The 26931-nt window shown below is 40.9% G+C and overlaps 1 protein-coding gene across 18 annotated transcripts in view; it reads left to right on the top strand.

The window, feature by feature from the left end:
- Positions 1 to 867: 867 nt before the first annotated feature.
- ADGRL2 (adhesion G protein-coupled receptor L2) overlaps positions 868 to 26931 on the top strand; it is a 179555-nt gene continuing 153491 nt past the window's right edge. For 13 of the 18 annotated variants that reach the window (XM_069981501.1, XM_069981496.1, XM_069981499.1 and 10 more), the window contains exon 1: positions 869 to 1460. The gene's annotated coding sequence lies outside the window, so the exon portion shown is untranslated. Of the gene's footprint in view, positions 1461 to 26931 lie in introns of all 18 variants that reach the window. The other 5 variants (XM_069981506.1, XM_069981505.1, XM_069981502.1 and 2 more) reach the window with 1 other exon arrangement.

Raw genomic sequence — 26931 nt, 5'->3', positions numbered from 1 at the left:
TCATGTAGTGTTCTCAGCACTGTACATGGAGCTGGTATAGTCATGTAGTGTACTCAGCACTGTACATGGAGCTGGTATCATAGTGTAGTGTACTCAGCACTGTACATGGAGCTGGTATAGTCATGTAGTGTACTCAGCACTGTACATGGAGCTGGTATAGTCATGTAGTGTACTCAGCACTGTACATGGAGCTGGTATCATAGTGTAGTGTACTCAGCACTGTACATGGAGCTGGTATAGTCATGTAGTGTACTCAGCACTGTACATGGAGCTGGTATAGTCATGTAGTGTACTCAGCACTGTACATGGAGCTGGTATAGTAATGTAGTGTACTCAGCACTGTACATGGAGCTGGTATAGTAATGTAGTGTACTCAGCACTGTACATGGAGCTGGTATAGTCATGTAGTGTACTCGGCACTGTACATGGAGGAGTCGGTATAGTGATGTAGTGTGTAGTAATGCCGCATACTCAGCGCCGTACACTCCGGTCCCGTCTCCCGGTTGGCTGTGTCCCCCGTCTCCCGGCTGGCTGTGTCCCCCGTCTCCCGGTTGGCTGTGTCCCCCGTCCCCCGGTTGGCTGTGTCCCCCGTCTCCCGGCTGGCTGTGTCCCTGTGTCCCCGGTCTCCCGGTTGGCTGTGTCCCCCGCCTCCCCCGTCTCCCGGTTGGCTGTGTCCCTGTGTCCCCCGGCTGTGCCCTCTCCGTGTGGCGGCTCCGGCTCCGGGGCTGCGGGCTCTGTGCCGGGATGCAGGCGGTGCCGGCGGCGGGGCGGGGCGCGGGGGAGGAGGCGGGGGGCGGGGCTGGGCAGCTCTCACACTTGGCTCCGCCCTCTCCTCCCTCCCCCTCCCTCTCCCCGCTCCGTGCAGCGCTCGGTGCCCGCAGTGTGTGCGGGGAGATGTGACAGTGAGAAGCCGAGCACAGGCCACCATGTCCCCGGGAGCGGCCAGCAGACTAGCCCGCTTCTGAGAGCAGCAGCAGCCGCAGCAGGGAGCCCGGCGCCCGGGACCAGAGAGGGGCCCCCCGCCTGACACAACTCTGCCCGGGACCCGGGGGGGGCTCCGCTCCGGGGCGGCTGCACTTCTGTCGGGAGAGAAAGAATAAACTGCAGCTGGAAAATGTTGACTTGATGCTGGAGAGCTGAGAATCCGAGAGAGAGAGAGAGAAGAGCCGTGGAGCCGCATCACCCGGAGCCCGGGAGCTCTCACCCCACCGGAGCCTGACTCAGCGGGGTCTGCAGAGCCTCAGGACCCGGAGCCCAGGACCCCCCCTACCTGCCGGATCCCCTCCCGTGCTGGATGCCGGGCTGCGCTCCCCCGCTCATCCCCCCGCGCAGCCCCTGACTCCCCGGATCCCCCGCACATCCCCCGCACCGACCCGCTTTGTTACTTTGTTACTTTTGTGGAGGAAACTATTGGATCCCCTGTACATTGTTACCTGGAGGCAGCTGGGAGCAGTCAGCAGGTAGGAGGGGGAGGGGGGGGGTATATACTGTGCTGTGTGTATATACTGCTCCATGTATCCTACCCTGTATATGTGCAGCCAGGTCTATAAGCTACTATATATATATATATATATATATATATATATATATATATATATATATATATATATATATATACACCCCTCTATAGATATACTACTATGGAAACACCCCTCTATATATACTGCTCCATGTATCCTGCCCTCTATATACCCCGTGTGCAGCCTCGTCTATAAGCTACTATATATACATTCACCTCTTATATATACTACTATACAACCTTGCTCTGTCACTACTATATACCCCATATACACTACCATATATACCTCTTATTTATACTCCTATATACCTCTTATATACACTACTATATATACCCATCTTATATATACTATTATATATACCCATCTTATATATAACCTCAGTGTGCAGCCCTCTCTAATGTCCCTGCCTATGACTATATACCCCCCTTATATATACTACTATGTGTACCACCTTATATATACTACTATATATCCCCCTTGTATATACTACTATATCCCCCCTTATATATACTACTGTACAAACACCCACCTATATATACTACAATATATACCACCTTATACATACTACTATATAAGCTGTGTATACAGTGCACAGCCCCTGCCTATAACCATATATACCTTTGTGCCTTGTATAGAATTACATCTATATACCTTGTGTATATATGTATATCCCTCTTATCTCTCTGCAAACTTCTCTTATTTCCCTGCAGCAGAGGCTCAACTGGTGTAATGTGCCCCCCCCCCCCCCCCAGCCAGGGGGGATCAGGCATCCAGCCATATATTATAGGGGGGGGGGGGGGGATCCAGGGCTGCGGTGTCCTACCCCCCCCCCCCCCAGCATCAGTAATCGTATAGGATCAGTGGATCTCTGGGGGTGATCTGCTCTCAGGCAGTGGAGAGGCGGCTGCTGTGTATGCGTCCCATCTCCTGTGCATCCTACCAGGGTGGTGGAGGGGAGTGCAATGCTAATCCTAGTGATAATCACCTTCTAAATAGCACCAACATGTGGTGCAGCGCTGTACAGAGCGGGGAGGCTGCATCCATCCCATCCTGCACAATGATAACCCTCATCATCTGAGTATGGATGGAAGGGCTGAGGATCCTGGAGGGTCCTAGTGCTTATATGTGTGTTATGGGGGTCCCCTCGCTCATGGCAGGAGGGGTGTAGGGTCTGTAGAGATTTGGGGGGGCTGGTGGCGGAGTGCCTCTAGTATCATGGGACAAGGAGAGAGGTTACATGAAAATGCAGCCAGATGTGAACTGGCTCCGGCGGTGCTGCTGGGAATGGCAACAATTAGATGCAGGATCCTTTGTTCTGAGGGAGCCAGACACAATCTGGGGGCCGACTTCCCAAACTTTGACGTAGGGGGGATAGGCAGTGCCTAGGGCAATGGATGCTCTATACCCATTAAAATGCCCCCCCCCCCCCTATTGTATACCATATTAAGGTCCAGTTTGCGCCCCTGCCTGTATATAGTTGTACCAGTTTATATGCCCCCCCCCCCTCCTCCTCTCCCTCTCTGCATTGGTATATTAAGGTGCAGTTGATGCCAGGCCTGGGAGAAGGTAAGAAAATAAGAGCAGATGGTGCCAGCTCTTCTACTGCACCCACATCTCTTAGGTTGGCAGGGAGGGGGTGGCATGGCTGTCTATGGTCACAGCTCTGGTCTGCTGCCTGTTCTCTAAGGCTTGATGCCCTCATACAATGGCTAATGTTACCTGACCTGGATGAGGAGGACAGGGACATGCCTGAGATGCTTTGGGCAGCTGGGAGGTGTTATCTGCAGCCTGCCGCTTATTTATGGGGGGGTCCAGTGCCAACATCCCAGGTGCTCAGGTGTGCCCCTGCTTTATTTGCACATAAATATCCCAGTGCACAAAAGGATCCGGCAGAACAAATGCCCCCTTGTTTAGTATGTTTTTTTTTTTTCTCCAGCTTTTTCTCAAGCCCCCTCCTCTTTGTTGCTGCTACTAAAGAGAGAGAGAGAGAGAGAGAGGTGCCATTTCACATCATTCTGCACAAATTGTTTGAATTAATGCAAGTGTGAATTCTTACGGTTCCAAGGGGTCTATTACCATATCAAAGCTCATCCAGCTTCTGGCTCATTGGAGAAAACTTTAGCCTGGCTTGCATTTCTCTACAACAGAATAGAGGCCCAAAGGGGCAGCGAGCAAAGGGGAGGAGGGGGGGGGGGTAATGCAGGATGGTTAAAATGGGGGCAGCAGAGGAGTAGGAGGGGGGTGAATGGAAGCGTCTGCTGTTTTGTAGTCTTATTGACCACGAAACATTTTTGGACAGAGCCCTTGAAAGGAGCTAATCTGTTTAGAGCTCATGAAAGTGACCTTTAAGAATAGTGCTACTGGGTGTTAGGGGGGGGAGGCCTTTTATATTGGGCATGGGACTGAGTTTGGCCTCATAGGCTTCCATCTCTACTCATCCCATATATCCTAAACCATCTTCACCAGTGACCTGTATGGCCCCCATTTCACCTTGTAGTATTTCAGATAATGGATACCAGTGCTGGCGTTCAAACCCAGTGCCCTTATGCCATTGTGACTGGCTAGTCTCCATCATGGCAATTTATTTTTAGAGTAACTATGGGCCTTCAAGTCCAAGAAGATTTCGTACTCTATCGACACTTGATAGAATAAAAAAAAAAAAAAAAAAAATCTGACTAGTCCGTGTTTATTGTTGTTGTTTATATATTGTTTGTGTTTTGCATTTAAATAAATAAATAGTAGAGTGGAATGTATAAATATTTCTAATTTCAGGGCAGGTGAAAATCTTGATTAAGAAAGTCTCGATTTTTTTTTTCTTTTACATTTTTTCCATTTGAACTTCTCGTTGAATTTGCATATTTTTTTTATTTTTTTTTTAAACTTGTATCAAAAATCAATGTGTCCAGTTAGTGCAGCCTGGAGACAGTATGTAGAATAAGTCAGACCTCAGTGCGTCAGGCCCTTCTTTTTTTTTTTTCTTCTCTCCTCTTCTTCTCTCTACACTCCAGTGAAGGCTTCAGAGCAGTCAGTGCATTTGGTTCTTAGTGTCTGTGCCAAAAGTGATATTTCCTGCTAGGCGATCTATAGTCTGTCTAACGTGCTATCTGTTTTATTACTGTAAGTTGAGAATTTGAAAGGTATTAAACTTTGGGTCCATAGTTTGTTTTGTAAGTTGAAATGAATTTATGGATGGATAGCAGATTTTTTTTTTTTTTTTTTTTGTTACATGAAATTGATAGTTGTTTTATTGTAAAGGGCCTGGCCTTGCAGTTTTACAAGAATTCCTTCAATATATCTAATAAAGAGAGGGAGGAGGGGGAGAAGAGAGGGGGGCAATTAATTACAATGTTAAACTTTATCGTTCCAGTTTTTCTCTCTGCTATGACTTTGCCTTTCTGTACTTCTATTTCACGTACGTCTTTATGTCTTCTATTGATATTTTATGTAAATTCTGGCCTTGATCGGTGACTGTTCAGTTCCCATTACTGTGCCTAAATCCTAGCTGTGATAGTTGCAGTTTTTATTCTCACTTTTACTATATATACTATATGTGCGTGTGTTTATTAGCCCTTGAAACAGCATTGTGAGGGTAATGGATACTACAGGGCGATACCGTTACTTAATGCGATGCCCTCTGGTCACACACAACAACATATCTTTGACCTACATTCAACCTGGGCACGGTTTATTTGAGCTGGCACGAAGAGGAAAGGGTTTATACCACGTACTTGTCTCTTAAGATGAGATGTTGGTAGAAGTGTTCTTGAAAGAAAAGCGATTATTCAGGTTTTAACTTGAACTTTCCATAAAAAGCCTTTTTAAAGGGGGGGTTTGGCTCAGAGAGTTTTATTAATGATTTAACTTCAAAGACAAGCACACCCCTCCTTCTCATCCAGTGCAGGGACAGGTTCTCAGATCCCAATCTCCCATCCAGCCCTGCAAGTCGACTTTTATTGCCGTCATTTTCACAAGCATCTGATATATTGGTGACTACTTTCTGGGTGTTTCCCTTTTAAGCCGGGACCAGCTTTTTCTTTTGACCAATAGCCAAAGTTACCAATGTAGTTGGGGAACTCCATGGTTATCGGTATGGGATTTCCTCCTGACCCACCTTCTCTTAACCCTGTTTTGTTTTGTAGAGCGCTTTTTAGCTTTACTTAAAGTTTTTGGCTCTTTACGCCACATTTTAGTACATTAGTTGGGTTGCTGCTAGTATATATATATATATATATATATATATATATATATATATATATATATATATATATATATATATACATTTTTTTTTTTTATTGCCTGGTATACCGCTTTTATCATTGTGCTTTATTTTTATTTTCTTTTAGATTTTTTTATGTTTTTTTTTTTTTTTTTTTTTTTCTCCTTGCTTTATCTCATCAAAGAGCTTAATGCTAGCCTGCAACTCTCACAGCGCGTTGGGCCATGGTTCAATGTGATATATTGTCCTTTCTCGTCTTTCCAGGGTTTGATGTTTAACGGTGGCATTAAAATCAGAGCTGAGGGTTTGTTTTGTTTTATGCGAAGCGGCCCGGGATAATTACAGGAAAAACGAAATAATGACATCCCATAGACAATGAACACACTTCTTGTAGTGCAGCGTTCGCCATTGGGGAGGCTGGCAAACATTGATGTAACTTGAGGAGTCAGGGTCCTTTACCAACAATGTGCCATTGTATGAGCGACCTGATTCATTCCCTGAGAAATATGCAGCTTTTTTTTTCTTTCTTACCTTTTTTATGAATCTGCTTGTGTTGCAGCAGTACAGGAGTAGAATCTTTCTTTTTATATGTAATTTTACATTGCTGAGAGATACTCAAGGGCACTGCAGTGTTAAAGGAGAAAAAAAAAACAACAACTTTCCCCCCTCTTTAACATCATTGACTGATGCTATTGAGATATATATTCCATTATCATTGGTAAAATGTCTTGGCCATCCACTAGAGGCTAACACAGTCTACCTGCAGGTGTAGTGCTTGTGCACTTTAATGTATCCTATTATATAGGTTTTACGTATATAATGTTTAACTATGTAATATATATTTTTTTAATGACGTCTTGGACTTTTGCCAGTAGGGCTTGCATGTGTTTCGGTTGGGGGTATAATTTGTGTAATTGCTGGGGGCGGGAGGGAATGGGGGTAATAAATTCTATTTACGCTGTAATATTAGGTTCCTGATTATACAGAGATCTGGGCCGTGCTGTTACTGAGTTGTAAGACAGGATGCACGTTCCTACCTCTGTGCCTCGCTGTTGTAACTCAAGGGGGGGGGGCTCCTTATAGGTCAACCCCTTAATTCCTAGTATCTACCCCACTTTCTTTCTGTCTTGCTTCTCTAGGTGGAATCACTTCTACAACCCCCTTTTTCCTGTTTTTACCCCATTTCCTAAAAGTTCTCCCGCTTTGTTCCCAACGTTCTCCTTCCAAGTCATCATATTCTTTCTCTTTCATCCCAAACTACTTGCACCTCGTTTTCTTGCCACGTTAACCCCCCCCTCCCCATTTTCCGATGTACAGCCCCCCTTTAAATCCATGGTTCCCTATATAGCCCTGTTCCCTTCTCCATATCACCCCCTATAGCCACAGATTGAAATGTAGCATGCAACTACGGATGAACTACTAGCTCCCCTGATTTCTCTACCTTATGTTGAGTGTAGAATAACATTTCGGCCTCATTACCGATGATGTCCTGTGCTGCACCATGGGGGTCCCCACCCCCTCCCTTATGGTTAAAAAACAAATGCAAATCTTTTTCCGAGATACTCTTGAGTCGACTTGAGATAAAATGTAATTACTGCTCGGAGAAGCCTTTCCTTCGCTGAATTCTGCTCGGTAATTCTTCGAATTTTTTTTTTTTTTTGTTCTAGTCTGTTGAAATGAATAGGCTGTCACTCTGTACGTTAAGCACTTGTTTTCCAGTAAGTTATTTGCTATGCTTTGTTGTATTGTGATTGTTGTACTTTATGTCATTGAGTGATAGAATGTTAACTTTTTTTTTTTATTGGGGGTTGGATGTTTTTCATCTTTCTTGCACCTGCTTTTGAAATCGGCTGTGATAAAGTGTTTAAGCACCTGCTTGGTGTAGCTACACCCCCCCTCCCCTTTTGGGCGCATAGCATCTTGGTTCACTTTGTTGCCATAACTAACAGGGCTCGGAGAAGAGGGCAGGCTCTGTGACATTTTAAAATCCATTCAGTCACTCCCAGGGTCAGTAAGCCAATTTGCAAGAATTTCCGGGGAAACTGGTCAAGTACAAAGGACAAAGTCCCTCTTTTTTTTGTTTTTTCTTTTCCTATTTGAAATAGAAACGTCTTTTTGCCATAGGGTAAAAAAAAAAAATTGGTCTGGTCTTCCGGATGTAATGCTGACTTTTCCTCCAGACAAACACATTAATCACAAGCTCTCTCTCTCTGGTGTTCTGAAATAAAAATGGCCCCTGTTGGTCTGTTCGGTCATTGATTTGTACTCTATGTGGGAGAATGATACCTGTTTTATATGATGTTTTTGTATGTTTTTAGCTGTGTCTCCTAGTCCTTTGTTCAAAATTGGGACATTGGGATCCCTGTATGAATGATTTTCCTTTTTTTTTTTTTTGACGAGCACTTTTAATGGAGTGAGGGTTGTGGATGGATGGAGACGTATCTTCTCTTACAGCTGTGTAAAGGTACGTCGGTCACAGCTTGATTGAGAATTACTCTCAGTTTGTTAAGTAAACAGGACAACTCAACCTTCCTTTTGTTTGGAACGTGGACGATGGCAAAATATTTGCGGCGTGAGAACAGTTGGAAGGTAGCTATGATGTCGTTTTTCAAATTGAATCAAATTTTAGATTTTTTTTTAAATTTCTCGTCCCTTTTATACAAATAAACTTTTTTTTTTTTTGGGGGGGGGGGGATGTGTCTTCAGCCTATTCAGGTCAGTAGAGGTTCTTCAAAGGGTTTAGCAAGATGTCTGCTTTGACGATCACTACTTCATCTAGTCTCCACTTTCGAGGACCATTCTCCCGACAGATTTGGGAACAATGTTGGCAGTTTTTATTAGCGTGGACGTGAGGGTTAGTGCTCCCTTAAGCTGACGATTGTCCTGCTGTCGAAACCTCGACCCTCCGCTCTTATTGTTGGAAAGATGATCTAAAGCAACTGTACGCCATCCATTGTGCCTTTTGTAGCTCCTCCCCTTCCCTTCATTTTTCGGCTGCTCCTTTACACGTCTTTCAGTTTTACTAAGAGTAGAAAATGGCTGGAGACACTGCTTTCCATCCAGTACTGTGTAAGTCGTGGCGCTTTTTGAATATGAGAATACTATAGACCTATGGGAGACCATAGGTGACCTACTTAGCTCTTCTACGTCTACATGTTAACACTTTAAGTCCTATTCAGGGATGTTTTTTCGGCCCTTACATGGGACAGTCGTGTCCTTCTCTCTCGTCTTTCACGTCTTCACCGTTGTCGAGTGCTATAACATCTCCCGGGTCACATTGTAGTCATGGCAAGGTTGACACTGGAGAATTGCCCTAGCGAATGGCAGATAACTTGTCTCACGTCGGTTTTCACCGGCACGTCATGCCCTGTCTCGGTATTTTCTTATCAATCAACACCTCGGCCCGATTATTGCTGCGGATACAGATGACAGAATATTCTATCGCCCATTACTGTCGAGAGCTCTTCTTGGCAGCTGTGGGGTGGGGTGACCTTTTTAGTAATTCCCTTCTACTTTGCTTTGTTGAAAGGTTCTCCTCCGTATTTAAGTAGCCGGTTTAGTATGGTCAGCCCCCTGTATGTTGGGTGTGCGTTTGCTTTGGGGACGAGGGACAACATTGGACGTGGATACAGATTTCACAGCCACTAATTTGAATCTGAGACATTGTAGGAGACAAACGAGAGGCTGACTTATTTGCATGTGTATGCCTCATTGCTTACATGTAATCCATCCCAGGCTTCCGTATTGTCTGTGCATTGCTACAAATTAACACTTTGCTTACACTGTGCCCTGCAGCAACCAGAGGTTGAGCTTACACCTGTATAGATTATTATGTTCTGTACCAGTACTGATCCCCCTAGTTTAAATGTTTCTTCACACCTTTCCAGTAGTATATGTATTGGTGTGAAAATGACTGCAAGTTAACAGGGTGCCCTGCTGCAGCCAGAGGTTGAGCTTACACCTGTGTAAAGTGTTGTGATGTATACTAGTACTGAGCCCTCAGCCCTATTATTTTGTTTGTGCAAATGGGGCGTCATAATAGAGAGTGACTGCAAATTAACACCTTGCTTACATGGTGCCTTGCAGCAGCCAGAGGTTGTGCTTACACCAATATAAATTGTTGTATCCTATGCTAGTCCTGAAATCTAGATGCTGACTGCTGACAGATGTTTCTTCACCCTATTTCAGTAGTGTGTGTGTGTTTGTGTGTGTATATATATATATATATATATATATATATATATATATATATATATATATATATATATAAAATATTATACCTTATGTTGAGTGTAGAATAACATTTCGGCCTCATTACCGATGATGTCCTGTGCTGCACCATGGGGGTCCCCACCCCCTCCCTTATGGTTAAAAAACAAATGCAAATCTTTTTCCGAGATACTCTTGAGTCGACTTGAGATAAAATGTAATTACTGCTCGGAGAAGCCTTTCCTTCGCTGAATTCTGCTCGGTAATTCTTCGAATTTTTTTTTTTTTTTGTTCTAGTCTGTTGAAATGAATAGGCTGTCACTCTGTACGTTAAGCACTTGTTTTCCAGTAAGTTATTTGCTATGCTTTGTTGTATTGTGATTGTTGTACTTTATGTCATTGAGTGATAGAATGTTAACTTTTTTTTTTTATTGGGGGTTGGATGTTTTTCATCTTTCTTGCACCTGCTTTTGAAATCGGCTGTGATAAAGTGTTTAAGCACCTGCTTGGTGTAGCTACACCCCCCCTCCCCTTTTGGGCGCATAGCATCTTGGTTCACTTTGTTGCCATAACTAACAGGGCTCGGAGAAGAGGGCAGGCTCTGTGACATTTTAAAATCCATTCAGTCACTCCCAGGGTCAGTAAGCCAATTTGCAAGAATTTCCGGGGAAACTGGTCAAGTACAAAGGACAAAGTCCCTCTTTTTTTTGTTTTTTCTTTTCCTATTTGAAATAGAAACGTCTTTTTGCCATAGGGTAAAAAAAAAAAATTGGTCTGGTCTTCCGGATGTAATGCTGACTTTTCCTCCAGACAAACACATTAATCACAAGCTCTCTCTCTCTGGTGTTCTGAAATAAAAATGGCCCCTGTTGGTCTGTTCGGTCATTGATTTGTACTCTATGTGGGAGAATGATACCTGTTTTATATGATGTTTTTGTATGTTTTTAGCTGTGTCTCCTAGTCCTTTGTTCAAAATTGGGACATTGGGATCCCTGTATGAATGATTTTCCTTTTTTTTTTTTTGGACGAGCACTTTTAATGGAGTGAGGGTTGTGGATGGATGGAGACGTATCTTCTCTTACAGCTGTGTAAAGGTACGTCGGTCACAGCTTGATTGAGAATTACTCTCAGTTTGTTAAGTAAACAGGACAACTCAACCTTCCTTTTGTTTGGAACGTGGACGATGGCAAAATATTTGCGGCGTGAGAACAGTTGGAAGGTAGCTATGATGTCGTTTTTCAAATTGAATCAAATTTTAGATTTTTTTTTAAATTTCTCGTCCCTTTTATACAAATAAACTTTTTTTTTTTTTGGGGGGGGGGGGATGTGTCTTCAGCCTATTCAGGTCAGTAGAGGTTCTTCAAAGGGTTTAGCAAGATGTCTGCTTTGACGATCACTACTTCATCTAGTCTCCACTTTCGAGGACCATTCTCCCGACAGATTTGGGAACAATGTTGGCAGTTTTTATTAGCGTGGACGTGAGGGTTAGTGCTCCCTTAAGCTGACGATTGTCCTGCTGTCGAAACCTCGACCCTCCGCTCTTATTGTTGGAAAGATGATCTAAAGCAACTGTACGCCATCCATTGTGCCTTTTGTAGCTCCTCCCCTTCCCTTCATTTTTCGGCTGCTCCTTTACACGTCTTTCAGTTTTACTAAGAGTAGAAAATGGCTGGAGACACTGCTTTCCATCCAGTACTGTGTAAGTCGTGGCGCTTTTTGAATATGAGAATACTATAGACCTATGGGAGACCATAGGTGACCTACTTAGCTCTTCTACGTCTACATGTTAACACTTTAAGTCCTATTCAGGGATGTTTTTTCGGCCCTTACATGGGACAGTCGTGTCCTTCTCTCTCGTCTTTCACGTCTTCACCGTTGTCGAGTGCTATAACATCTCCCGGGTCACATTGTAGTCATGGCAAGGTTGACACTGGAGAATTGCCCTAGCGAATGGCAGATAACTTGTCTCACGTCGGTTTTCACCGGCACGTCATGCCCTGTCTCGGTATTTTCTTATCAATCAACACCTCTGCCCGATTATTGCTGCGGATACAGATGACAGAATATTCTATCGCCCATTACTGTCGAGAGCTCTTCTTGGCAGCTGTGGGGTGGGGTGACCTTTTTAGTAATTCCCTTCTACTTTGCTTTGTTGAAAGGTTCTCCTCCGTATTTAAGTAGCCGGTTTAGTATGGTCAGCCCCCTGTATGTTGGGTGTGCGTTTGCTTTGGGGACGAGGGACAACATTGGACGTGGATACAGATTTCACAGCCACTAATTTGAATCTGAGACATTGTAGGAGACAAACGAGAGGCTGACTTATTTGCATGTGTATGCCTCATTGCTTACATGTAATCCATCCCAGGCTTCTGTATTGTCTGTGCATTGCTACAAATTAACACTTTGCTTACACTGTGCCCTGCAGCAACCAGAGGTTGAGCTTACACCTGTATAGATTATTATGTTCTGTACCAGTACTGATCCCCCTAGTTTAAATGTTTCTTCACACCTTTCCAGTAGTATATGTATTGGTGTGAAAATGACTGCAAGTTAACAGGGTGCCCTGCTGCAGCCAGAGGTTGAGCTTACACCTGTGTAAAGTGTTGTGATGTATACTAGTACTGAGCCCTCAGCCCTATTATTTTGTTTGTGCAAATGGGGCGTCATAATAGAGAGTGACTGCAAATTAACACCTTGCTTACATGGTGCCTTGCAGCAGCCAGAGGTTGTGCTTACACCAATATAAATTGTTGTATCCTATGCTAGTCCTGAAATCTAGATGCTGACAGATGTTTCTTCACCCTATTTCAGTAGTGTGTGTGTGTTTGTGTGTGTATATATATATATATATATATATATATATATATATATATATATATAAAATATTATATATAGATATATATATATATATATATATATATATATATATATATATATATATATATAAAAAATGTGTGTGTGTGTGACAGTAGAGAATGACTGCAAATTAACACTTTGCTTCCATGCTGTGCTGCAGCAGCCGGAGGTTGTGCTTACATCTATGTGAGGACTGTATTAGTACTGACCTTTTCAGATACTCACGCTATTTCTGAATTGTGTGTGTGGGTAGATGCTTCATGTATAATAGTGAAAATGACTACAGATTAAAGCTTTGCCCTGCAGCAGCCAGAGGTTGTGCTTACAACTGCATAGATTGCTGTGTGTTCTGTACTAGTACTGACCTTTAGATACTCCATAAGTGTTTCTTTCTCTCTCTCTCTCTCTCCTATCTATCTATCTATCTATCTATCTATCTATCTATCTATCTATCTATCTATCTATCTATATCTATATCTATATCTATCTATCTATCTATCTAGCTTATTGGCATATAACACGAGACTACAAGTTAACACTTTACTGACCTGCTGCCCTGCAGCAGCTGGAGGCTGTGCCTACGTAGATACTCCAAAAGTGTTTCTGCACACTTTCATATATAATATAATATTTATATATATATATATATATATATATATATATATATATATATATATATATTATATATTATAGCTGATTGGCATAGAACACTAAAAATGACTACAAATTAACACTTTACTTGCATGCTGCCCTGCAGCAGCTGGAGGCTGGACGTACGTCTATATAGATTGACCTTTCAGATACCCGAAATGTTTCTTCACACTTTTTAATTATTGTGTACATATATATAGCTGATTTGTGTGTGATACATGGTGCCCTGCAGCCACCAGAGGTTGTGTTTACAGTATTCTAAATAGTTTTCTGTACAAGTACTAGACTCTAGATAAGGGGTAGGGAACCTTGGCTCTCCAGCTGTTGCAAAACTACAACTCCCATCATGCCTGGACAGCCAAAGCTAACGCTTTGGCTGTCCAGGCATGATGGGAGTTGTAGTTTTGCAACAGCTGGAGAGCCAAGGTTCCCTACCCCCTGCTGTAGATACTCCCAAATGTTTCCTTATCATTTCAGTATGTAGTAGAGAACTTAAAAAAATTAACCCTTTACATGCAGCAGCCAGGGGTTGTGCTTACCTCCTATATAGGTTGTTGTGTGACCTCTCAGATACTCATAAGTGTTTGACACTGTTTTAGAAGAACGTTCAGGTGTTTGCACAGCTGATTGGTGTGTGATGGCAGAAATCACCTTTCCCCCCCCCCCCCCCCCCCCCCTTTTATTTTGGTCTGTTTGGTAGCATATTAGGATTGGGGTAAGGGGAGGGGGGTGGAGGGCTTGTCTCAGGCTTGTGTCTGGGATTCACATCCATTTAATTACTCTGCTTCCTGTTGTACAAGTGGTTACCAGCTCTTTAGCTCTTTACAATGTAACCATCACTGCAGCTTTATCTGGAAGTCTTACTCGCTCGAGTTGCACCAACAGGTACTTTTTCACGAAAAGTGCACTCCGGGGGAGGGGGGGGGGAGGGGGGAAGGTGGTGGTGGGGGCATTGGCAATGGAGGGATATCGCTGTTGACTTTAAACAGCATTTCTTAGAGTGTTTTTCCCTAGTGGTGTAATTTTTGTCTAAAGGTCAGGCTGCCAGAACAGATTTATGCTCCATACAAGACAGGAAGGGTTTTAGAAAGCACCCATTTTATACCATTTTCTGAAATAACTCCGCAGATTGCAAACAACACTGGCATTTTCCTTTCTTGTTGCTAGTATTTTCTGTTCTCAGGTCAGATGTGTTGATTTTTTTTTTTTTTTTAGTGATTGTGACCACCCATTTTAATCTTTTTTTTTTTTTTTTCTCATCATTGTTGCAACACTTAAGCATTCCTTACTTGGAGGACACAAAGGAGCTGCAGAGTTTTTCAAGAAGTGAACCCTTTATTTTTAGACTCTTTAATATTCAGAGCATGTTCTTTTTGAGCTTTGGAAATGTACTTCAAGAGGGGGAAAAGTATTTAAACATGGAGAAGGTCCAAGTGTATACCTGACAAAAGAAGCACAAAGAAGGCGAAAGAGATATTTGTAGCTGGGGGGGACAATGACCAGGGTGCACTGTGGGTTTTGTACAGGCACCAGTTTACTCTTGTTAATGGTCTTGTAAGGAATGGGGAAGATTTTCGATGGTGTCGTGGTGTCGTAAGGATTGGGGAAGATTGTTGATGTCTCGTAAGGATTGGGGAAGATTGTTGATGGTCTCGTAAGGATTGGGGGAGATTGTTGATGGTCTCTTAAGGAATGGGGAAGATTGTTGATGGTCTCGTAAGGAATGGGGAAGATTGTTGATGGTCTCGTAAGGAATGGGGAAGATTGTTGATGGTCTCGTAAGGAATGGGGAAGATTGTTGATGGTCTTGCTAATGTGTTAAGAATCAACTCTGTTTGCATTAAGTCTTTTACAGAGACTCGTTACTCTCAATGTTTGTTTAGACTTGGGAGATGATCTTTTTTTGGGTTGGCTTTTGTGTTCTTTAAGACTTTTGTAAACCGTGAAAGGTATCACTCCTAAATTACTTTGATTACAAGTATTTACCACGATATGGTAAACCGTGAAATAAATAAATAACATTTTTGGCATATTTTTTTTTTTTTTTTTTGGGGGGGGGGGGGCTGTTTTTTAATTATAGACCTACTATGGACTCCCCAAGATGGTGTGATTTGAAATCTGCTTTTCTTTTTTTTTTTTTCTTCCTCGAGAAGAACACTCGCTAGCTGCAGCCCCTCATGTCAGAGTCTCATTCAAAGCCTTCACTGCTTAGAGGATTCTTGATCACAGTATGTGTGCAGCATCTCTTAGGACTGACAAGGCCTCCTTTGCTATAGTTTTGCTGTTACTTGATAGTCACTGACCATTTTATTCCTTCAAAATATGCCCTCGCCGCTTAAAGCTGCCAAACCAGATCTGCAAAATATAAAGGACGTTCCCAACAGCAAGAAGCCATGATAAGAAAATACTTGGCAGTGCTCTAGTCAGGTCTTCAGACCTTTTGTAACCTGGAAAGTCTGTATCTTACTTTCATGCACGTAACTGTATAACTCGAGGCTGCTCTACTGATAACTGAGGAGAAGAGGTAAAAAAAAAAAAAGTCTTTTTGTATGTGTTGTGACTTTGTTCTGCTTTTCCTTTGTTTTAAATATTGTGTGGTCAGGAATTTTCCCTCTGTTTCCCGTTTCTTATCGCATATGATTTATTTTTAATCTATAGATTACAGTAAGCTGAAAGTTGTTTGCATGCTGGATCTACCCAGCACAAATCTTCCCGTAAAATACAATTTATTTAGCGTTTTTCGAGGGAAAATAAACTATAACCATAATGGGCATTTTAGGATCTAAAAGCTTCTGTAAGGCTTATGTTTTCTCATCTCCTGAAAATATAAATCCATGACATTAAGTGCGGGCTTTTTTTCCATTTCATTTGGTCTTACTGAAAGAGAGAGAGAGAGTGAGTGAGTTATGTATTTGCACGTTGTATTAAAATGCACTTTACTTGGATAAGTAAAAGAAGGAAAAATAACAAAAAATGTGAAGCAACTTTTTGTCATGTGAAGAGCGACTTCCACTCTAATAGTTTTGCTAGTTGTGTTATTTGCCAACTTTTGAGGAGCGTGGGAACACCACTTACAAAAATATTACTTTTGCTTCACCTCGAAGGGCAACACAGATCTTGTTTACCCAAGCCCTTGAAGGTGTTTGGATTAAGAGAGTCCTTTGCCAGCTGATTGCCCACTCTCACACTGGTGATTTAGTGCCGAATTTATCTTATAGCTTTTGGATTTTGTACAGTCTGTCACGGTGTAGGGGAGCGTAGCAGGTCCCCATCGTGGTGCCAATACATTATTTATTCTGGCTAATCCTTTGCTAATGTGCAAAAGCCAGTTTGTTATTGTTAAACCAAATGGCCCTTTAAGTAAAGAAACAGTTAAGTAGATCTGTTGTAATATGTAGTTGTCTAATGAAGAGATTTACGGCACTGGCAAGGGCTATTGTGTAGGCATTACCCTCTCACAGCATGCACACGTATTATCTTAACAACTCTGCCACATTTCATAGGAAACATTTTCATAAGAGGGCTCGAATATTAAATACAACAATTGCTCTCCAATAGGATTATTGTAACATGAAATAAAGGAGGGGAAAAAAAGTAAGCAAGGTCTGAACTGTGAATGGTGCGCCAAATTAGGATTTCTGTGTCAGAGCACGATTTACTCCGTGTAGTAAAAACATGCACAGTGGGAGTGCGTTGAAAGGCATTCTGCTTGCGCAGATATTGGTCTCTGGGAATGACTGTGAGATCTGTAGGGATTTTGGCTGTTACCGCTTCAGGAGTCTAATGACTTATAATCCATAGGCGCCAAAATTTGCCTTCTGCTAAAGCAAACTTGTGAATGGAAGGGGAAAAAAAAAAAGTCAAAAAGTTTCATGTAAGATAGTTTACCAAAAGGCAGTACCTGGAAAAATCATTATCCTATGAGGCTTCCGGGGTATACGGTTATTGACCGTCTCATCGGGGAGCCTAAAATGTCTCATTTCATTTGGATGGCTTTTTTACGATATGCGATTGTGCGCACTTGAGACTGACGTTTCTTATTGGATCCTGTAGTATTTTGACGTTGAGTGAAATAAATATTCTTTTTAGCCGAGTTGACTTTGCTCAGTGTGACCTCTTGGAACAGGAAAGGCACGACTTCTAGTATACTTATGATTCATATTTTATTAGGTCTTGCTAATGTTGACCTTGTCTATAGAATTGTATAGTGTCTGTGTTGTTTCCCGCATGATAACACAATCTTATGTGTATGTTCAAATACTCACTGACTAAATCAACTTTTTTACCTCCTTTCCTTTGTCCCCTGTCTTAATATCTACTCGTACTCATAGTGACTTTCCGCCGACGTTGCTGGTATTTCTGCAGTATCAGTTTCGAAGTGAGGCTGTCAAATATTGTGATTCCTCTTATCTGAAAGTTAACTATACATTGTCGTTTAGAAGGTGTCCAAAGCCTCCGTCTGATCTCTTAGGCTGCCAATGAAAAAGTGTCACAGTTCCAGAGGACGTTGAACTCCACAGGCCAAGGTCGTCAAGAACACGTGTGTTTGTAGAGATGGAGTCCAGTATTTTTTCCCAGGCTTGCATGCCATGGGCGCAGACCTAATCCCTCCTGTACTTTGTTATTGATAAACAAAGCGGATCAATATCCTTCCATGGAGGAAATACGAGCAATTTCGGTAAAAAGTATAAATAAATACTCGGTCTCTACATTTTTGTTTATGCCCACTCTCCGACAAGGAATTCCCTGTTTGTTGATACGTGGGCTTGAGGGATAAGTGGGCAACAGAATGTAAAAAAATAATGGCTTTGTTCATAATGCATTAGCTTACGACCGATAATCTCAAACTCCTGAATGGTTTATTTGTCTGATGCTCCAAAACAATGGGACTACTTGTATGTGTTTTTGGATTGAGGCATATAACATAAGGCCGCAGTTGTTATAATCATGAATGTTGGCATGAAGTTTACATTTCATAACCTTTTCTCGAGCAATAGTCTAATTGTTTTGGAGGATAAGTCGCGTTCTGGTATACCACGTAGATAGTGGTGTTTTTTTTTTGCTGTTTATGTTCTTTGGAGTAGCTCCACTGCACCTTCTTGCCTAGCAACCCAATAAACCCCCAGTTAAATGCACCAAATAGTAACTATTTATTGTGCCATAACAGATTGTTTACAGTCTGTCTATTGGGTATCCAGGTAATCATGTTGGTGTATAGTCCTTGATCTAGGAAGTATCCATGCAAGTCATTTCCTGTTCCTGTAACTAAGGTGTAATGATGTATTTACCATAGGCAGTGATCACCAGATGTCTTGTGCTTATGATTTCTGGATTTTACGTTGTGTTTTTTTTATATTTTATCTTGAGCTGCTTTTTATTCAGTGTTGTCTATAGACTGGAATCTTTTTGAAACTTTTGAAATGACCATTGATGGTCATCATAAATCATCTCTGCCCATGTATGTCTTAATCTTTTGCCTATTTTGAATCCATGATATGTATTTTTACGATGTTCTTTTGATCCACTTAAATTTCTCTGCATCTATCTGTCTGAAACCTAAGAAGTCAGCTTGGCGTCAATCATATCACTTTTCAGATTTGCTCAAAATAGCACCATGTTTACCACCCGGTATTACACAGCTCCTTGCAGACCATTTGGAATTAAGTACATGCTACCCCATTTAGCATGGGGCTATTTCGAGGCTCATACCTGGTTTTGTTCCTTCTGCTGTTTAAGATGTCTTGAGTAGCACGAGTCACGCTTCCAAGCGTAATGACGAAGTGCAGATTGTAAGTCTGTTCTTTTTTTATGCTCACAAGTGACACTACATACTTGCGTCTGGTCTATGTTTAATGATGCCAAGTTATGCTTAGACACAACAACAGCAGCACCAGCAGATAACTGGGAACTGTGTCATTGCATCTATTGGGTAAACAGCAACACCAGTCGTCAACGTCTTGGCTCCACTCTTCACTTCCACTTTTGGTTTTTGAATTATAGCCTTACGGAACTGATAGTGATTTTTGTGATTTAGTTCCCTTAGTAAGTGAAACCGAGAAGTGGGACCCAATACCGTATAAATATTCTTTCCCAACAGGTTTCGTAAGTGTCCAATTTTATATTAGTGAAACTTATTTTTAAGAAGTCAGTAGGTCACTTTGTTGATCACTAAATATATTGTGGTTTTTGACTTCCTAAAATGGTAGATAGCAAATTGGGCACTGTAATGATGATGACGCCTAACGGCGAAAGTTTAGACCCTTCAGTTGATTGAATTTTTTTTCTCGTCTAGGAGTTAAGGCGCCATCTTGTCTCATGAACTTCCTCATATAGAGCCTGGCACTTTCTTCACTTTTTATAGGTCTTGTTATAGATGGGGTCTTCCCCTTCTGTACGTTGGCATGACGTACTGTGCCCTATTTAAAAACTTAATCCTGGTATGGGTAAGGACCTCCTCCATAATTCCTGAAATCCTTACATTTGAGGATTGAGTTCAGTGGTGCTCCACCCCACAATCAGCTGTGAGTATTATATTTGTTCTGGAGTTTTCTCATGCCTTCGATGCCATCCATCTCTTCTCCAGTTCACATTGACGTTACAATGGCTTTGACTGGTAAGCCGTTGTGGCCATGCTCAATAAACTATCTGCTTTAGGAGTTGATGATTGCTGCTTGCTACTAGAGTTCATTTGCATGCCATTATAGAGTCCCTAGCCATCGACCTGTACGTACTGTATTTGTGTGACCTTAGACTATAGTTTGAACACATCGATATAGGGGAATGTTTTCTGCCATCTGTTACCAGTTTGTCTATGTGAGAATGTGCCATTTGACGCCGGTTTTTGTTCTTCTGATCTCCGCTTCTGAATACTTAGGAGATGATTGTTTTAAATTGGACTTTTGTTTGTTATTTCATGGGCTCGTCCTTTGGCTTATCAGGTTTATTTTATTTTAACCAAAACTGTTTGATATTGATCAACTTGCTTGATAAGAGGAAACTTGGAGACTTTATGTTGGCTTGGTTCTACGTTTTGGTCAGGATGTGTGCTGCGTAAGGAAGTCACAACTTTTATAGCCCTTCACGTAAACCATTGTAATGTAAGCAAGACTGAAGTCCTCTTTAGTAGGACGTGTGTTGTATTGTTCACGGTTTTACTCAAATAGGAGTAAGCTATACCTTCCTTTCTAGGCAACGCTTTTTGATTTCTGACCGTTCTAGAAGTAGATGTAGCTTTTTACTTGCCGGAAGAGATTTGGGTCACGTTGCTCTTCGTAGTCAACACTTATGTCTTCTCCAATAGGTAGGACAAGTATATATGGAATCTGTCTCGAGGAAGGAAGCTCCAGCCTTAGTAACTCTCAACAGATTTGAACCAATCTGTTGTAATTTTGCAGACAACCCTTATGTCTTCTCTAGTAGAACACTGTTGCATATTTTATTAAGACTTGCTCAAATAGGATTAGCCATGTCTCCTTTGCTTGGCACCACTTGTCTTTTCCGATAGAGTGTTCTACAAGTAGATGTAGCTCTTCACATCTTGCTAGAAGAGATTTCAGTCACATTGTGTTTTGTAGTCAACACTTACATCTTCTCCAGTAGGTAGGGCATGTTCTTATGTCATCTGTCTCGAGCAATGAAAATATGGCTTTGGCAACTCTTCACACATTTGAACAAATCTATTGTCATTTTGTAGACAACACTGTTAGAACATGTTTAATTTATGTCTTGTGTGAATGAGATTGAGTAAGTTGTGTCTTTCTTCCTAGGCAACACTTGTCTTTTCTAATAGAATGTTCTACAAGTAGCTGTAGCTCATCACGTCTTATCGTCAACAACAATTAAGTCTTCTCCATTAGATAGGGCATGTTCTTTCATCGTTTTTATTCAGTCGCATCATACTAGAATAGGTTCGGTTACAATATGTCTAAGTTATACAGCAGGTGGTGACGTATAGTCCCCTTCGATAGTGTTCGCATGCAGAGAAACAAAAAATTCCTACAATGAATGCTACTTTTTGGACCGAGCCATCCTATACTTGTATTGTATCAGGATGCCGGCCTTCTCAGTGCTTCATTGTGGTTTTAGCACAAGCATATGAAGACATTAGGTCAGTAGCCAGTTGCAAGTTAGATCTTAATCCTTTTAGCTGAGGTGTTCATATTTCAATGATTTATTCATGTTAAAATTTCATATTTGTCAAAAAAATGTTTCTGTAGTATTTTAGTTTCTACCATGTGTACTTAAAAATTAATCAACCCGTTGAATAATGCGCCCAATTACTGTGAATTATTAATGTTTCGGTCCTTGGTTAAAATCTGGTTCTACAACGCCTTTTTTTTTTTTTGTCCTCGTGTGCGGCAGAATGGCTTTAATGAGAGATTCTTATGAAATGCGGCGGATTATTGTGCGTACGTTTTACTCGATTTAATGGATCTAACCACTGACAAATGATTGAAGAAGGTGTCTTTGGTGTGACATAGGGAGGGAGGAAGCTACTAGGTCTCGAATTCAATTTCTATGATGCAGGTGTGTAACAAGGAGGAGGTCGAGGTGGTTTAGACGTCCTTCTGGTTTCTGTTAGGAATAAAGACTATTCCCCCGTCACTAGATTAATGTGGATTCCTGTAATGTTACAGTAACACAAATCTGCAAGTAGTCCTGAAAGTCAAAAATGGCTGCAAGTTTAATCAATTCTTTATTACGCTGGATGTAAACTCGTGGCTCTCATCCCAGCTTTCTCTGAACCATAGCAACCAACTATATGCTTATTAAAACAGATATTTTTTTATTTCCTTTTGTCTCACATGCTGTTTTTGTTTGGAGATCCTCTGTTGTATCGATGCCAAGTAGTGTTACAAGCTATTATTACTGCTGGAAAGTACATTTGTGGTGAGAAAGAGGGGGGGGGGCACATTTCTAAAAGTCCTATAGCACGAAAAATATTAGGGTGTAATGGATTGGGGTATGTTTTTTATTATGTGCTTTTTCCCACATTTGCCATGACACAAATTGCCCCCTCCATACTTGGAAATTGGCCGTTAACAAATCAGAATTATTTATTTATTTTTGTCTTCTTTTTTTTTTTTTTTTTTAATCTGTGTCAGGATTGACCCACATATGAGATATAACAAATATTTAGACTCCTAACTTTTTGGTTACGTGCTGTCAAACTGTTGTTCAATATCTTTACATAGTAGAAATTTTTTTTAAAAAAAAATTTTAACAGCAATTTTTTGGATGAATTTCAAGGTTTTACAAGTCATTACTATTTCTGTAAAGTTTTTGTAAGCTATGAACAGCTTTGGCTTATCAATATTTAGGATCTCACAAGAGCAAAATTCTTAGCAGAAACTGAAATTTTGAAGGCTGTCATGTGCCTGGATTAGTTGATTTTGGGGTTGCAGGCATATTTTGTGTTGCAAATCTTCACAGAAGTATCCTTAATGGTGCGTTCACACCTACAGGATATGCAGCTGATTTTCTGCCGCAGATCCGCAGCAGATTTCATTTAAATAACTGGAGACAACATTAAATCTGCACCATCAAATCTTCTGCGGATCTGCTGCAGATCCTGTAGGTGTGAACGCACCCTTAGGCTGGGTTCACACTACGTATATTTCAGTCAGTATTGTGGTCCTCATATTGCAACCAAAACCAGGAGTGGATTGAAAACACAGAAAGGATCTGTTCACACAATGTTGAAATTGAGTGGATGGCCACCATTTAATGGCAAATATTTGCTGTTATTTTAAAACAACGGCTGTTGTATTGAAATAATGGCCGTTATTTACCGTTATATGGCGGCCATCCACTCAATTTCACCATTGTGTGAACAGATCCTTTCTGTGTTTTTAATCCACTCCTGGTTTTGGTTGCAATATGAGGACCACAATACTGACTGAAATATACGTAGTGTGAACCCAGCCTTAAGGTACATTTACTCATACAGCAGCATGTTTAATTCTGCATGTGTTTGGCCTTATTGCTACTTGTTACGTAGAACATGTACGTGTGTATGTACCCTAAGGGTGGTTTCCCATACTGCATTTTTTGGAAGAAGTCCTTCCTTTTATGTGAATCCACTTCTGGTTTTGATTAAAAAAAAAATAAAAAAAAACTGCAGGGTCGTTTAAGAAACTTTTGAAATCACCCTTCTGGACTGCAATTTTTTTTTTTTGCAGGTAGCCTGGAATGATTGATATTAAAGAAGGACTTTTCCTTCTTATTGGATCCTCTTGTTTTGGTTTGGAAAGTTGCATCAAAAGGGAAATGCATCTTAAGATTCTGCCCTTCCACAATCTCTTCACATCTATATATGATTTTATACTTGTACATATGTAGAGACGTTGGTATGCAAAAATATAAATGTCCTTTTTTTAAAAAACTTTTTGTCAGTGTTGGGCAGTCAAGACCTTCGGTTGCCACCTCAATGAAATGATGTATTTACCACCTTCAGACCCGCTCCTGGATAATGTTCATAATAACCATCACTAAGTTTTATGTCGAATTTGCATGAATTTTTGTCCAGTCAACAAAACACCACCACCACGAGAGTAGATTATGGATGTGTTTAGGTGTCCCCAGTGGCAGATTACAGTGTAAGCTATATCATAAGCGCTCGCTTTTTCAAAACAATAGCCTTTGATTGAATAATGTCTTGGATTTAATATCTTTTCTATGCAGGATAAATGTCCTCGTATATTTACGACCCTCAACTACCGGGATGGATCCTGCGGTTTGCAATTGCATTGTTAATATCTCTGCTAGTGTAATAATAAAAAATGGTATGGATAAGCGTGACACTTGCAAATATACCCATAGGCTGTCTACAAGTAACTATGCTAGGATAGGATTACAAAATTCCTTTAACTAGAGGTATATGTTGGCCTATCCAGTGCAGTTTTTTGTTTTCTTGCATGAGGAGACTTTTTAATTTCTGTGAAATTATGTGGACTCTGCCTCTGCTCTATATTGTAAACTGGAAAGTAAAGACAAATCTAACCTTGTGTCCTCTTCTTGGCTGACGTCACAGAGTTCTCAATGCCTTATACAGGGACAAATATATTTTCTTTTTTTTTTTTTTTTTAGGCGTGATTTTTCTTCCGGGAAACCTTGAATAAATTTTGGATATCACATTTTAGAGTTGCCACTTATTACATTTAAAATGAGAGGACTGTAAACTCTCGAGAGCATGTTTGCCTATAGAGATCCATCAGCGCTATGAAAGGTGACCTAAAATGATTCTTGTAGGAATTTTTTTTTTTTCTTTTTGTACAGAAAGCAATTTGTCGCCATTACCAGCTGTAGACGGATGGGAGAAAAAAAATAACATTAAACACAAATACTTCTGTCTGTGCATTTTAACAGCTGGAAACTAGAGAATACGACTAAGGTTCATCAGTCAGGAATAATGGCTGTAACCACCCGTTGACATTTTTTTTTCCTTGACATTTTTCCTTTTTTTTTTTTTTTTTGTTTTTTTATGTGACTATCTCTTATTTGATGTTTTTAAGAAAGTCACACATAAGTGCAAGAATGGAAGTCTCCAGCTGCTATAATTTTCTCAAACAACAACACTTTCATGGTGTTGAGTTAGAATGATGGTTTATTAGACCTTTCACCTTCCAGTCTTGTAGTAGAGCGAATCTGTGTTGGTATTTGTGAAACTCTACTTTTTTGGTGGTTTTATAAATAACCTTGAGGCTATTTATACCTTTTTGTGTTTTTGTTTTTTTTTGTTTGTTTGTTTTTCCACCGTTTTGGTTTGTAGTTTTTTTTTAATTTTACAGTATTTTTTTCTTTATGAAACTTGATGGGAAATACTCTTAAATGTGTAAACTATATTTTCAGGCACCACATGGGGCACTCTAAAATGATAGGGGCTCCTGATAATAGTTTGACTATAATTAGTCTATAAATTGGTTGATGGCGCCAATAATTTTATCTTTTCTAGAATACTAAACTGTGAATTGGCAGAGATAAGGGATGTGCTTCTGTCACTGTTGTTGATAAAAGGAACAAGAGAATGTAATGTCAGGTTTTTTTTTTTTTTGTTTATGGAGATTTTTGACATCTCAAATTTTTATTGTTGGAGATTGGAACACATTTGTTGAAGTTCAGTTTGGATTGTGGTTTAACCATTATGTGATTGTCTTTATAAGTACATGCTTACACCAGTTGGATTTAATCCTATATGTATTTACTTAAGGATCCACTGGCAGAGGGTCATAGGCTGCAGAATTTCAATTTAGTTGTTACCCATCCTCTCTGATATTGACCCCATTGTCATTGAAGTCGTGCCAAATTTTTCTGTAGCTGGGAATAGGGTTGCAGAAACCCCAATTTGCATTCATTGGATGGGGATCATCAGTTCTGATGTGTATTTAGGTCATGTGTGCACAGGGCCTAAGTGATAAGGTAGCGGACGCACCTTGAGTGTGGCGTGACTGGCACAGTCCTGTTTTTGTTTTATTTTTTGTTTTGTTTTTGACATATGTCTAGACAAGGGTATTATATGTAGCATTACGGAAATATTTAATGTGTTCCCCACTGTAGCTGATAAGAAATTGCCAAGTTAAGAAACTTTATGATGACAACTTAAGGGATATTGTAAATTTGACCAGGGTAGGGTTGACTTTTTTTGTGCTTCATTTATTGGAAGAACACAGTGAATACCTTTTGTTGCAAATGTTCATAAAACATCTTACCCAAAATGTTTTGCTTTTTGTTTTATATTATTTTTGGGTATGACTCCTAATTTTTGCCTTTCATTACACAAATCCAGTAAAAATGAGCTTTTATTGATACAAAGTCAGCATTTTTTTTAGCTTTTCAGAATCCGCTTGTTTTCTTAAATCGCTAACTTGTTGCCTTTTTACGTCTCAGATTAAAGAGTTCTAACCTCAATTCATGACTGTCACCGTAGACGCGGCCTACGTCCTCATCTTAGGTTTCCTCCAGCCCACCTTCAGCTGACAGATGTTATGCCTTGGCCTTGAGACATCCTGGCCTTACTTGGGTGTGAGTGACATGAAACACGAGGACACTACATGCAGTTTTATACATCCTCCTTGAGATCTTATATTCCCGTCTAATCCACCATAGGGAGCAGACTAAGGTTTAGACAGTGAACCCCGCTCTTCCTGTTCTTTATTGAATAGATCTGCCAATCTAAAAACGTTATCAATCTGACCTGTCCATTGCATTGCATTGGGTGTAATAACAAGCTGAAAGAAGAGATCTATTGAAAACAGCTGGGGGCTTCCCGTTGAGCTCGGCTTTGTCGTGTTTCATAGTCACAATGTTGATATTACATTTTTTTTTTCTCACTTCCTTTGGGCAGATCCTTTTTCACCCTCCTTGTCGTCTTTTTTTCTGTTTCTAGTAATTAACAGCAAGGCAATAATTACAATTATTCAAGAACAGTCAAACCTCCCCATCCCTTTCCGAGCCAAACAGCCAAAGTCTTTGCACATTGTT

This window comes from Dendropsophus ebraccatus, chromosome 8, assembly GCF_027789765.1.
Source record: "Dendropsophus ebraccatus isolate aDenEbr1 chromosome 8, aDenEbr1.pat, whole genome shotgun sequence".
NCBI lineage: Eukaryota > Metazoa > Chordata > Amphibia > Anura > Hylidae > Dendropsophus > Dendropsophus ebraccatus.
This window is presented reverse-complemented; position numbering and strand designations above follow the sequence as displayed.